Source organism: Megascapheus bottae, chromosome 9 (assembly GCF_031878675.1).
Source record: "Megascapheus bottae isolate mThoBot1 chromosome 9, mThoBot2.hap1, whole genome shotgun sequence".
NCBI lineage: Eukaryota > Metazoa > Chordata > Mammalia > Rodentia > Geomyidae > Megascapheus > Megascapheus bottae.
The window spans coordinates 24,062,380-24,075,341 of NC_143517.1; the positions used below are offsets into that span (position 1 = coordinate 24,062,380).

The 12,962-nt window shown below is 34.4% G+C and overlaps 1 protein-coding gene and 1 pseudogene across 1 annotated transcript in view; both read left to right on the forward strand.

Moving 5' to 3' along the window:
- Positions 1-12,962, forward strand: part of Zfhx4 (zinc finger homeobox 4) — a 183,499-nt gene that overhangs the window by 122,349 nt on the left and 48,188 nt on the right. The gene's annotated exons all lie outside the window — the stretch shown is intronic.
- Positions 11,446-11,682, forward strand: LOC150058901 (cytochrome c oxidase subunit FA4 pseudogene; annotated as a pseudogene).

The following is a 12,962-nucleotide window of genomic DNA, read 5'->3' on the forward strand; positions in this document are numbered from 1 at the left end:
TTGGGAATTACACGGAATGGTTACAAAGTGCGTCATTGTGCAAACACAGAGGGCTTTTGCACTAAGTTGAATTCAAGATTATCAGCTTTAGGCTTCGGAAATTATTTTTATACCATAGGGGCAGGCGTTTTCAAATAGTTATTTGTGGTTTTATTTTTGAGAGTCAATAATGTTTACAAAAGAAATATAAGAAGTGGAAAAGATTTCACACAAACATATTCCTATATTCATGTAGAAATGTTCATGCCTTTATTAGGGAAGGGAAAATAATAAGAAATTCTTTATATCTTCTGGTACTTTGGATTTGAAGTCCTAGTCTGTAGAGGAAGGCCAAAGAAGGCTTTTGTATTCTTTCGTGGCACTAAGACCAATAAGTGTGATATTTTTCAATGATAGCATATTTTTCACTGAGTCCTGTCAGCATGCCTGAGCTGTCGACCAACAGTAAGCAATATCCATTTAACTGTAAAGGCCATTTAACTGTAAAGTCACAAATTTACTTTAAAATATTTATGAGCACGGGAAATTCCTCTGCCTAGTACTGAAACAAAAATCCAGACTTTTCTTTTGGAAGAATATGAGTCAGTGTGTGTGTGTGTGTGTGTGTGTGTGTGTGTGCACACATGTATACTGTATAGTGTGAGAACATGTACAGTGGTTCTTTTCATGCCTAAAAATTAATATTAAAATATTTAAAAATAAAATGGTCAGGCCTTTATTATCATTCTTAAAAATTGCATTTTGTAGTTAACTGTACTTCTTTGAAACTATTGATTGGTGCTAATTCTTCCTCTTAATAGGCCAGTTCTGATTCATTGTAGATCAGAGATCAGAAATATTTTCCCAAGACCAGTGCAGAATTGCAGAGTAGTGAATGTAATAACAATATTCTATACATCAGTCTGTCTTTAGCAGTTTACTTTTATAAAAGTATAAAAGAGGGAAATGATTACACAATAATTTCATTGCTTGTTTTGTTTTTTCTTAGTTTTGGGGAAACATTTGGTTTAATATAAGCTGCACATTCAAGAATTCAAAGATAATTTATACAAGGAAAAATACATAAAGATCATATAAATACATATTCCACATCATACAGACTTTGTCCCATTAGCTTTCATTAACTATTAAATTCAAACACATTGTAACAACATACCAATCAAATGTATTCAGGTATTTATATAAAGAGCAATTGATATATATTTTATATTCTTCTTACAATTATAAAACATTGATATCAGATATAGAAATATTTCTATTGCAGCATTAGATTGGAATTCAGACCTATATTTTGTGTATGAGGTCTAAAAAGTTTTTTTTTTGTCTGAGAAACTACTTACCTTGAAATGAAATAGCAAGTCTCACATGATTTCCTTTGATTTTTTCCCCAAAATATTAGAAAACATTCAAATACATTATTTCTGCCATCATAAAATATTGTTGGAAAAGAAAGCTGTAGCCGTGTAAATTTCTGATTGATTTACCATCAGGTAATTTGGAAAGGTCTGAGATGAATGGAAGAGACATGTGTGATGTAACCAGGCCTTTTTACTAATTTTTAAGATGTCAACCATAACTTTAATTTCTAAGTTAAAAATGCATGTAACAGTTTATATTTAATGATTTCAGGATTTCTAATAATGCATGGAGAAGGCTTAAACTATTAAAGAATCAAGTAGTTTTTGGTGAATTCTATAAATAGTAGGAGAGACATAGTTCCAGGTAAAATGAATTGACTCAACAGACAAATCTGTATCCTGAAGAGACGGGAAATAAATTAGCATTATCATTGACTTTGGCCTATGTGATCCCTTTCAAAAGGAATCCTGAATTTCACAACTATCCTTGGTTTTGTAAAGACACTCTCTCAGCTTGGAAAGTTTTCCCTGTGTCGTGCCATTAGCAAAGGAGAGAGAAATTCATTAGTGATGTGTGTTGAATTGGAGTTACTTTTAAATATTTAGTTAAATCTTCCAGCCCACTAGAAGGTTTAAAGTCAGATTAGGTGAGGCCAGGGATCATGGGGAAATTTCACAGCTGAGTCTGTGGAGAACCATTCACTCCTCCCATAGCAGGAGCTCTGGAGAGTGAACTGTTGTGGTGCTGTTCACTCTCTCAGCCTGATCGAAGCCCAGCTCAATAGCATTAAACTAGTCCCCATTTAAGAGATTTGTCTTACAAAACCTTGAAAACTGCTCTGAACATGCATACATTGATTTTGTTGCTGGGCTCTCCTGGGCTTTGATGAAAAGGCAGCCTCCACACGCAGGTAAAAAGGGTTTACTTCTTCCATATTAAAAAGAGAAGATTAAGGGAGGCTGAACTAATCATTGGCATACAAGGGTGAGAAAGTAGGCCTCATGCCTAATGCTGGCTGATTTTCTGTGATGGAACAAGGAGTCAAAACTCACTCATGCAGCTTACTGCTACTTCATTTTGTACAGCTAATCAAATGGCACATGCCACAGGACCAGATTTGTTTCTCATAGTTTAGAAATAATATCGATACTTAGCACTCTTGAAAAAAGGATATTCATTTAGCTTAGAATGTGGGTAATATTACTATAAGGGTAAAAGGAAGAGAAGCATCAAAATGACATCAGAGTCACTTTTTAGAATTCATTCAGAATGTACAGCCATTTCTGTGTTTTTTATATGAAGCTTTCCTTTAACTTCATCTGATATTTGCTTTTATTTGAATGGAAAAAACCTGACTTCCATGTATGTCTGGAATTTTTTTCCTCTACATAATAAGATTTATCATTTGAACTCAGCAGAGAATACTTTTCCTTTATCATTTGTTTGAACAACACTTAATACTTCTTTTTCTAGTCAAAGATTACATGCAACTGTATATATATATGCATATATAAAATGCATCAGAGGATTTGCAGTGTCCTTGGGTAGTTTGCACAGATCATTTCCCAGCAGGGAACTCCAGAAAAAAGTAAATGTACCTTTGTTCTATAAGATGGCCAATTTTATACCCTGCAGCACTAATTCCTGTAATTATTTGTGTCCATCTTAGCTGTGATTTGGGTAAAGAGATATGAAACCTTTCTGAAATTATGGTGTAAGTAAGCCTTTGGAGGGGGGAGGGAAGTTAAATAAAACAGCCATGCTGTGAGATTTCATATATTGCAAGATATTTGAAAATGTAACCAATTTATCTAGAATCAAGTCTTATCAGCCATGTCTTTGATCTATTGCAAAAAAAAAGAAACACACACACACACACACACACACACACACAGAGCACAATAATGATCCTGAAACTAATGCTACCAAGGCAGATCAAGCTAGATAAGAGAATTTCAGAAATTAGATAACACTCATTTCCCAGCCCTTACAGGAATCGCTTGGTTTGCCTTTTAGGCATGTGTTGCTTGCACTTTCTCATGACTCACTCAGCATGGTTCATCATCTTCAAGCAGATCTCCTTTTCTACCACTGTTAAATTACAGCATCCTACTCGAATAACTTGTAGTGTGATCATCCACAAGAAAAGATTTCTAGCTCCAAACCATTTAATACCTCTGTCATTAAGATGATAATGAATGGATGCAGAGAAAAGATGAGATGGCCATAGGAAATCCCTCAGATCTGACCAGTGAACTGTGAATGTAGGTAGACTCAGGGTATTCTTAGTGAACTAGCCAGTGTTTTCTCCAAAGCCTGCTGTGACAATGGTATGTTCAATATGTTTAGTTTGTAGATAAAATAAGATTAATGACATGGAAAAAATGTCACCAAACAGTTTTTAAGGAAATACAAAGCTGGCTGAAGTGATGATGATTTGCTTTATGAGACACAGCAAGTATTTTAGTGAGGTCCACTAATCAGATATATTTATTTAGGTTTATTTTTTTCTTAATGGTAGATAATTGACACTTTGTTGCTTTCGAATGATGGAAAGCATGCAGATTTTAATTATTTTCATCCTATGGATTTACAGCTTGAATAGTTTGAATGGTAAAATATTCTGTTTCAGTAGTAATTTTTATATGTCCCCAGCATTTAAAAAATATATATGGGTGTTTATATATATATATAAATCTGGGTGTGTATATGTATTGTATATAATATTACTCTGTATATAAGGGTTAAGACCAGACCTTTCTTGTTTTATAATAATTGCCAGCCAATCCATAAAGATGCCTTTTTCACCTCTTTGATGTGATAAGGAAGTGTTAAATCAAAGTGAATCCCCTATTGGAGCCACCTTGGGACTGAATAGTGATTGAGCCAATTGTTACTACTCTGGGGGTATTTAGGCAGAAACCCACACATCTCTCTCTGCAGATCCGAGAGGCCATCTCAGGCATCCTGTGCCACCTGCTATCACTTAATTAGTATCATCATCTGCTTTCTAGTTGGAAATAACTGTATCACTCACTTCTTAAAAAATATAATCGCCTAATATATTCCAGATTATATTACACAAATATCAGGTGACTCTTTCTGTTTTTCTTAATTTGCATTGATCATTTGAATATCTAATTTGTTTCTTTACTTGTATCCATTCCACCTTTAGAGTAATTCGAAAGGCACAGTTGTATGGCATCGTCACCATAGACTCAGTACACAGAGAAAATACTAAGTAAATGTTAATTTTTGAAGCTACAGAAATTATCTTTTATATCCCATACTAGATATCATGAGAGAATAAAGATTAACAGCAAGTGTAAAGGTGATTTTTTGCCATATAATAAAGGTGATTTTTTTAAAGTTATATTATAAAGTAGGATACAGTGACTATCTCTTTGAGCAATCATTATATATCAGTAAATGAATAGTAGCTTCTGTTGGCATAGCTTCTTTCTTATGTAGTTAGCTCTGCACAGTGAAGGATATGAAGAAGAAACTAAGGGATTTAAGAGATAGAGAAGCATTGTCATCTTTAGACCAGAAAACTACAGTTACAGTTTTGACTTCCTGAAGAATTCCAATACTATCACTTGTATATAACACCCAGGGCTGTCAGACACAGCTCTGTTAAGAGGTGATTTCCAAGGAGAACATTTCATTTTCATTTCTGGTATCACATTAGTACACAATAAAAGGTTCACAATCAATGTCCTTCTTTGAGTCTTGGTCAGTGATAATAAAGGGACAAAAATCGGATGGACAATTAGGGTTTTGAAGTACACTGATAAATCTTATCTGTACATGTTTTTATTCACTCCTCCATTTTACAGAATAATTCAGTTTTATTTTTCCTGTAAATCCTAAAAAAACAAATTGGAAAATATAATAACTGGAAATAATTTAAAAATACAACATGACCTTGTGGGGTTTCCTTGCAATAGTATTGAGTAAATATGGCCTTGAACACACCTACAAAACATTTGCAGTGGAATGTGATTATTGTCCTTAAAATAATTCTACAAATTATTGTTTTCTAGCTGCCATCAATTATAACATAACCAGTACATAAAGTTGGTGATCTTGTTAGTGAATAGAAACCAATAAATGTTTTTTGTTAACTTGTAAGTTACATTGTTTTGTGCAATTTCAAAACATGCTGTATCAAATCCATTTGCTTGGAAAATTAGCCCCTTGAAAAGGTGTATTTTTTTCTAATGACCACCCAAATACCCTGCTAAAACATTCTTTCTTTCAGCAAAAGTAAAAGGAAACAGGCTTACCTTTTTCTCTATCTTTTGATTCCATTTAAGTTTCTATCCTTTCTTTGTGTTGTTTTGCGCATTCCTACATCTTGCAGTATTGTACACTGTGAAGATCTAGTAAGCGAGTTAAAGGCTGATGACGCTAACGAATCCCAGCGCAAATGACTGAATCGATAGGAAACCAGCCACTGCTGTTTAAGTGTATCGATAAATGTACCTTTATTTTCTCTTGAATGGATAAGTGTCGCAGTTAAGAGTCCTATGGATCTCTTAATTGAAAGTTAATTTTAAATCAATAAAGTGAGTCATTTAAATATTGATTGGTCCTTTCTACACGAATTGTTAGCTGATTTTTTTTGCAACAACTTTGTTTAAATGCAATCAATAGCCCACAATCAGTATGTTCTATAAAAAACTGACAGATGTTCCCAAAATGCCTGCCAGGCATATTCTTATCTGTTTACATACACAGCAAAGATATTTCTGTTCTTTTCATATGTTTCAAGATGATAGAGGTCCAGGGATCTCTCTCTCTCTCTCTCTCTCTTTTTTCTCTCTCTCCTTCTCTCTCTCTCTCATATTTACACACATATAGCTATTCTTTGTTTTTCTTAAATACCATCTTTTCTTAAAAGAACATCTGGATTTCTTATCACTATCAGTCAAGCAGCTTTGTGATTTCAATTTGGACAAGAAAACAGTGAGATATTCTCATAAAATTTTAAGGACAGTAGAAGACATAGTCTTTGGTACTGTTATGTCATAACATGTTAGCACTATTGCATGAATAACCATTGCATTCAAATGTAATGAAGCAGTTTTGCCTGCGTGAATGTATTTATCAAGCACAAGGCTAGCAAGCACTTTTCATTTACATTGCTTCCCTTAGATGTTATCTCTTTAGCATAACAGCAAATAGTCAGGCCTTCTTCCATTCCAAATTGACAAAGAGAGCAGCCAAGTTATAAAAATACAAATTGTATTACATGAAATTCATCTTGATTAATCTAATAAACTAGGGTACTTGTAGCTTTCAACATAGCAGCAAATATGAATGTTCTATTCATGGTTTTTCCTGACCATTCAGTATTTCCCAAAGGAATTGTCTAAAATCTATAGAAAACTGTCATCTGTACCTCTTATCACAAAAGAGTTAATTTAGAATAAGATTTCTAATTACTTTCTAATATATTTATGAGATCACTAATTGAATGTGCAAAACTCTGATATGTTTCCCCTTCAGGTGTGTGTGTGTGTGTGTGTGTGTGTGTGTGTGTGTGTGTGTGTGTGTGTGTGTGTTTGAAAACAGCATTAACAAATTCTATTTTAAAAATCCTCTTTTGAATTAGTGAGGTATCACCTTAGTAAGAAGTTACCACATGTACATTTTAGAGTGTTACCAAAACTCTGTATATTTAATGGTAATAGCTACAGTGAAACCCAGAGCTAACTTAGGGCCTTAGGTTGATTGTTATTTGGCCAAAAGATAAAAATACAGCACAATTGTATTTCTGTCTGAAAACCTGGCCAAAATCCAATTATCCAAACCTTCATCTACTAAATTATCCACTAAACCTTAAACTTATACCAAGAAACATGAAAACACTGCAAATTAGTTTTGTTATCCTTCTTTACATGACAATTTACATATAAAGTATAAATCCTTAAGGATAGCCAATCTAGAAGCTTATCTGAGACACTGTCATTTTAGCATTTTGCTATACATATACACTCTTCTGTTTGGCAGACTCATTCCTTTTTAATCTTGCATTATTGTCCTTTCAATACAAAACCTCAGAAACCAGTTTCTTCCATTTACAATGTCTGCAAAGCTAAATCAAAGGAGAAGCTTTAAAAGAAATGGTGGACTATCATGACTTCATATGCATACTGGTCCAGCCTGTGGAGATGCTGTGTCTAGGATCTGCCTTAAGATGTGACTGATAGATCTTATTTGTCTGATAGAGCTGGCCAGGGAAATAGAGCTACAGCTGGTTACTTCATTAGGTCCTCTCATTGATTGAACCCTGCTGAAGTGATGCAGCAGGCTCCTCAGATAACTGCTGGTAATAGAACAAAATGAATTCTTATCACAGAGATTGGAAAGGCCATTAACCCTGGCCTCCAATGCTTTGCAGAGGTCATAGACAGGAAGCCAAGCGGTGACTGGGAAAACTGTTTTCTGTCTAACTACAGGTCATGTTAGAATGGTGTGTGTGTGTGACTCTTTTACCCTTCTGCTTCTGTATAGGGATGAAACCCTTGTACTGGCAGATGTTAATAATCAGCTGTAAATAAATATTGGAACCAGAAGAAAAATGGGAAAGCCCAGGAATTTATTTCAATAAATATTTAATAAAAGAACAATTGTTACTGAGATATTTACTGCTGGTTCTCCTGTAGTTTTAAAACAAATTTTTTCCTATTTAAGTTGGAAAGAAAAATACATAGAGACACTTTAAAAGAGAAATTAATATGAGGTTATAAAAAACTGTTTGTTTCCATCATTTCTATTCTTCAGAGTTGGCTATAATAATTATTCCTCCTCCCCCTTGCTTCCTGTCTTTGCTAAGAAGCCACCCTTTGCTGTCTCTGAATGACAATCTGCTTGCCTTTCACCTGGTCGAAAGGAGCATAGATCTAAGGAACAGTCCTATAATTTACATTTAATGCAACCTTTCAATTGACCAGGAGCCCACAACCTAAGCCCTCATCTCACAGCTAAGGACATTCCCACATTTGTCAGGTCACTGCCACATTGGGTTCAGCCAAAAAGACCCATCCATTTAAATCCTACACCAGCAGTTTTTTCTGCCTCTGTGAAGAGGAAGCTTTTAGAACAGCCCATGGTATGTTTTATACATTCAGCCTGAAACAAAACAAAACAAAACAAAACAAACCTTACAGATTAGAAAATCTTAGTAAAGGAAGCTCCTTAATAGAAAGACATGGAGCAATTCTCATGGCAAATGTGTAGTTTGTCTGTGTCTGTGTGTGCAAATGATGTACTAAATACGATTTTTAACAATATGTTGGTGGGTTCTATACTTAGGACTGTGATTTAATTTCAGTGTCTGTGGTTGTGTGGTATTCTCTGTTGGAGCCAATCTTTCACTAGGAGTTAGTTTATTTAAATGTAATTGGGTCCTGTGGATGGAAAAAAGAATCCTCCCTACTTTATGTCTTTGGAGACCCACCCAGACATTTGGTTTGGACGTTCATACATAAATAATAACAAGAAGGTGTATGCTGTCATTGCTGTGCTTAAAACACCAGAAGTGGTTTGGCAAGAAAGTAACCAAAACAGATTACTTTGGATAAACATAGAATCAGATGCTTCAATGCATTAGTTTATGTACATGTGTATCTGGATATACAAAGTTATATAGATTGCATTTCATAGTCTGTGTAGACTATAAAATGGAGGAAATTTGATTAATTTAAGAGTGTACAATCTCAATTAGTTTACAGTAACAGAGGGTTTATATTCAATTGAGCCATCTGTTAAAAGAATCATGTTTAAAAGTGCATTAACTACATCATGTCTAGAATATCAACTTCTAAATGAAAATTTAGATTCTATTTTATATTTGTAGGTTTCCTTTTAATATATGGCTTTTAAATGTATTTACTGTAGGGGGTTAATACAAATGCTCTCAAAATCTGATCTTTTCACTTATTTTTAAGAATTTTAGATTCTGTTGCATGCAGATGTAAAAGGAATCACAGAGGCCTGGAATTTCAGCCCATGATACCTGGGGTGAAGCTCATGACATTTTTAGACTTGTAATTGCTTGAGCTGTGCACTCTGAACCTCAGTGGCTCTGAGTTCAGTGCTTACGGTCTAATAAAGAACAGGCATTGTTTTTCTTTGTTGAATTTCAATCCAAGAACATGTGATAAACTTATGTTTTTAATTCTTCATACAATGAGTAGCATTAAGTATTATTAGGTCAAGTTGAAGAAACAGAATATACTTTGGAGGAAAAAAGTATTGATTTTTCTTCATATAAGTTAATAAACTAGTCATAGATATTTACTTTATGTGTGCCCTAAAAGTAGATGCAATATTTCAAACATTAATCTTCTTGGTAACTTGAGTGAGTTAATGAAAGGCAACAACTATTCTTTTTAGATTCAAGAAAGATTGTAAATGGAAATGTGAAAAAAGATCTAACAATAAAAGAGGAAAACATGAATGACACACAACAAATGTTTCCTATTCAACTGGTTATTTGATAATTGCAGGCAAAAATACGCTATGTTGTGTTTTTGGAGGAAAAAAGTTTCATTGCAACCAACTAGATTAGTTTTTCCAAGAACTGATTGAAATTTTTATTGGCATATTTACAAATGGAAAAATAAACATGTAAGAGACAATGGTGGATGTGAAGCAAGTATGACATAGATCCTAATGGATTTTGAGAAGTTTTTGAAATTAACATTGTAAATTTCCAACTTGTTCTTTTTCTAATCATCAACAATCTTTTCCAACAGTATCTTTTTAGCCACCTCTAATATCTCATAACATTACCATTTTGTTTCATTTGAAAATAATTACACGAAAAAGATATTAGGATATGATGAGCCAAATACATCAACATCTTTTAGTGTCCATATTTCTCTTAGGTGATTTCAGTGATAAAATTTGTGATGGAACTGGAGAATTAAAGAGGATGTCTGGAAGTCAACTTTGAAAACAAAGTTGAAGGATTAAAATGTTTCCTTCTTTCTAATTTTTTTTTTTGTTGTTGCCAGTCCTGGGCTTGAGCTCAGGGCCTGAGCACTGTCCTTGGACTTTCTCAAGGCTAGAGCTCTACCACATGAGCTCAGCATCACTTCTGGCTTTTTTCTATGTATGTGGTACCAAGGAATCAAACCCGGGTCTTCGTGCATGTCAGGCAAGCACTCTACCACTAGGCCAAATTCCTGGCCCCTAAATTTGTTTTTTAAATGTTAAATTTTATTAAACTGCTTTGCCTATTGGTATTTATATGCCATTTTTCACAATATTATTTATAGAGAATCTACATTCTCAAAATTGTACCTGATACTATTTGTAATGAATTAACTCCTCTTGTCCTGGGGACTGACATGTTCTCAATGTAATATGTTGGCTGCTTGTGCTTTCTAGATTTAATAAATTATTTTGCAGATAAAGATTTTGCTAAGTGTTAGGAAAGGTCCATCTTAGCACTCTAGGCTCCCAGAGTAATACTTCTCGGTATATATGTAAGCATTTGATTGTAAAATACTTGATTATTTCAGCTTTTAAAAATGAGGATTTTGTAAAAACAATTTTAAATGCAGAGAAAAATGCAACCAATCTTTTCTTTTTCCATGAAGAATTGTTTTTTTGTTTTTATTTTTTATGATCTTGTCAACATGTCCTTGTAATTTGACAGCAATCTTCTCTAGGATGTCTTTAATAACTATCAGAGACAGAAAGGAAACCAAATGGTATGGCTGGAGAAATTAGATGAGCCACACTGTCCTAAAGGAAAAATTTACTCTAATGAGATAAAGAAATGCTTATTACCTTTTTCTGGTTATGTAGCATTGACAAAAAAAATCATGTATGGATTGGCTCAGGTGGTAGAGCACTAGTTAACCTTGAGTAAAAACAGCTCAGGAATACTGCCCAGGCACCGAGTTCAAGCCCCAGGACTGACAAGAAAAAAATCACTTGAGGTAGGTGGTAGTGTAACATTGGACCATTGGACTTCCACACTGGCCGGGGTTCAGAGGTGGCTTAAGTCTCGTGCCTGGAAGATGTGTTTATCCTCTTCTGAACGTCAGGCCTCTTGCTGCAAACATGCTCCGTCAGATCATCCATCAGGCCAAGAAGCATCCAAGCTTGATCTCTCTTTTTGTATTTATTGGAGCCAGAGGTGCTGGAGCAGCGCTGTATCACGCCTGGCTCTGTTCAATCCAGATGTTAGTTGGGACAGGAAGAATAACCCAGAACTCTGGAACAAGCTGGGTCCCAAAGATCTCCGTGAATGTGGACTACAGCAAACTGAAGAAAGAAGTTCCAGACTTCCAAATTTGACAAACCCTCACAATAAAGCGGCTGAAAATGAAGGTCTTTCAGAAGACATCCGCGCAATTTTTCACTTCACCAGAAAATATCACCTGCAAATGCATGACATAATTATGCTGATTCGTTGGATTTATTACACTGATTAATAAATCTCTGAAACTACAAAAATCATAAAAGAATTCACGTAGTGTATTTGTACAACGTTTTCGCACTTGGAATCTGTTGGATGCAGAAATTCCATGATTTCTTTTACTCATCTGTAGAATGATCTATATGAGTGTTTTTATACAAAGGAGCTCTATACATTTGACTAGATTATTATTAGCTTCAAGAAGAAGCATCATATAAGAATTTGGAAAAAAAACTTGTAACACACATTTTTGAAATTATATCTTCTTTGTCACTTTCTCACTGTGGTGATTAATAACCTCTTTGTAACCCTATTCTACTAACCTGACCTAATACTTGTGGGACCTTCATGTCTTCCTAGTATCTTAACTACATAGACAAACTTTCTTTTATTCAGAAGCTACTAACATAAAAGCTTTTAGGATTGTTGTATTTTTGAAGAAACCAAAAAGAAAAATGTACTTTTCCTGAACCAGCTTTACAAAAGTAGTTTCACAGTCACCTTGGTGTTACTCTCTTTGAGGCTTCAATGTTAAACACTCAGTCAAAACAAATGCACTCCAGTGATTTCTAAAAATAGGCAACAAGTAAGAAAGTAGAAAGGAGGGAGGTAATATTCTATCTAGCCCTTTTCGAAGAAATGAATAAGAAACGACATGGAATTAATACTACAAGAAATAAGAGAACTAAGAAAAAGGAAGATTAGATGGTATCTTTCTTTTGTTTTTCTCTTTTTTGCCAGTCCTGGGTCTTGAACTCAGGGCTTAGGCACTGTTCTTGGGCTTTCTCAAGGCTAGAGCTCTCCCACTTGAGCCATTTCTGATGTTTTTCTGTGCATGTGGTACCAAGGAATTGAACCTGGATCTTTGTGCATGCTAGGCAAGCACTCTACCACTAGGCCATGCTCCCTAGATGGTATATTTCCAAACCCTTGAGTAAGAGATGGTTTGAATTATTGTGTTAACATGTACAAGCTTATAATTTATACTCAGAAGATTTAAAGTAATGAACAAGAACATACTTTGAAAGGAATTGAGGCTTATGCAATATAAAGAGCCAACAGGCTATAAACTTACTGTCTTCATTAGATTAGGCAACTATAATAAAATACTACAAATTGTATGTCATTAATAATAGAAGTATATTTGTGCCAAATCTGG